Source organism: Nematolebias whitei, chromosome 13 (assembly GCF_014905685.2).
Source record: "Nematolebias whitei isolate Nwh7 chromosome 13, NemWhi1, whole genome shotgun sequence".
NCBI lineage: Eukaryota > Metazoa > Chordata > Actinopteri > Cyprinodontiformes > Rivulidae > Nematolebias > Nematolebias whitei.
Window position 1 is genome coordinate 20,849,011 of NC_056510.1, and position 1,867 is coordinate 20,850,877.

The window sequence follows — 1,867 nt, forward strand, 5'->3', positions numbered from 1 at the left end:
GTCAGGTCATCTGGACAGTTTCTTTTTTTGCTGAAACGTTTCACCTTCTATCCGGAAGGCTTCATCAGTCAAGGAAACACACAACACAAAACTGATTCTTCCCCCAGCTTACTCCAAAGTGGAACAAACCAGTTATATTGGTGCTAAGATGGTGTCTTTGGCACACCCCCTCCTCTTGTGCCAGCCCTCTTCCTCATCGACAGTCATGTCAAACTGGTTCAAAACCAAAAAAGGTCCGAATAGAAGGTGAAATGTTTCATCAAAAAATAAACTGTCCAGATGACCTGACTGAAAATTGTTGATTGTATACTTGGATTATGACGGTTGATGTAAGCTGCTGCCACTCTGTTGTCTGTGTGGATCAGAACATGCTGCTCCCGTAGAAGAGGAGCAAAATACTGAGTCACTTTCCAGACTACTGTGAGAAGCTCCAACACATTTATGTGGAGAGACGTGTGGTCTGGCCACTGTGCTCCCACCGCCTGGGACAGAGACGTTCCTCCCCAACCTGACAGGGACGCATCCGTGAACACTGAGACGTGTGACGTAGACCTGCTGATGGGGACTCCCTCTGACAGGATGAGGGTGTTTCCCCAGTGATTCAGATCAGCTTCCATGGAGGGGAGCCAGAGATCATCCGTCTCTTCTGGTGCACAGGATCTATGCACAGGCAGGCGAACCATCTCTGAAGGTGTCTCATGTGAAGCAGGCCCAGTGGGACCACAACGTGAGCTGCTGACATCATCCCCAGGAGCTGCATGACAGACAGGGCTGTCACTACGCTGCGAGGTTTGACACGGCGGAGCTGAGCTGACAGAGCGTCGGCTCTTGGCTGTGATAATCGGGCTCTCATTGTGGTTGAGTTTAGCTTTACTCCCAGATAAACAATCATCTGGGACGGGAGAACAGAACTTTTTTCCCAGTTTATAGAAAAACCCACGTTTAGCAGGTGTACCGCTAGAGCTTTGGTCTGCGCGGCTGCTTCCTGCCTGGACTGAGGTAATAAAAGCAGATAGTCCAGATAAAAAAGGATTCTCATTCCCGGCATGTGTAATGGCTGCAGAGTCGTCTCCATGCATTTGGAGAATGTGCGTGGGGCGAGGGAATAACCAAACAGTAGCCTGTTGTACTGATACGGAATCCCCTGGAAGGAGAAACGCAGAAATTTTCTATGTTTCGGAATGAAGGGAATGGGAAATATGCGTCCTTCAGATCTATAGAGGTGAACCAGTCGTTCTAGTGAACATTCTCCAGCAGCTGTTTGATTGTAAGCATGTGGAATTGTCTCTCCATGATCGATTTGCTGAACATAGAAAGGTCGAGAATGAGTCTCATCCCTCCTATTTTTTTCATAACCAGGAAGTAGCAGGAGTAAAACCCCGTGTTTTCTTCTCTGTTGGGAACTCTGGAAATGAAGTTTTATATCAGGAGTTCCTGAACTTCTGACGAGAGACAAGCTCTGTTCTGGAGGTGGCAGAACCGTCTCTATAATCCCTCTGAACGATGGGGGGTGAGCTGTAAACTGCAGTGTGTAACCCCTGCTGATCAGTCGGTCCATCCACCTGTCCAGGGAACACACTCGCTGCCACTCTGAGTAACGCTCGGAGAGCGGGCGCGCATTTTTGTGTTGTGTCATGGTTCTCATGGACGTCAGCCAACCTAGAGCCCCTAACACCGTCACCCGCTTCGGAGATTCTCTGGGGGGGACCCAAGGGGGGCTCAGACAGAAAGGGCTGTCTGTATGCCTCTGTGATGTGCTCAGGCTGCGGGCTCACGTTAGAACTGAGGTGAGCTGGCCTGCACTGAGAGGAGGTATGCCGCTTTTTTACAATGAGAGACCGTTTCCGGGGGGGGGGGGGGGGGGGGG

At 50.3% G+C, this 1,867-nt stretch overlaps 1 protein-coding gene across 4 annotated transcripts in view; it reads left to right on the forward strand.

Moving 5' to 3' along the window:
• rapgef4a (Rap guanine nucleotide exchange factor 4a) overlaps nucleotides 1–1,867 on the forward strand; it is a 41,099-nt gene that overhangs the window by 30,748 nt on the left and 8,484 nt on the right. The window lies entirely within an intron of this gene.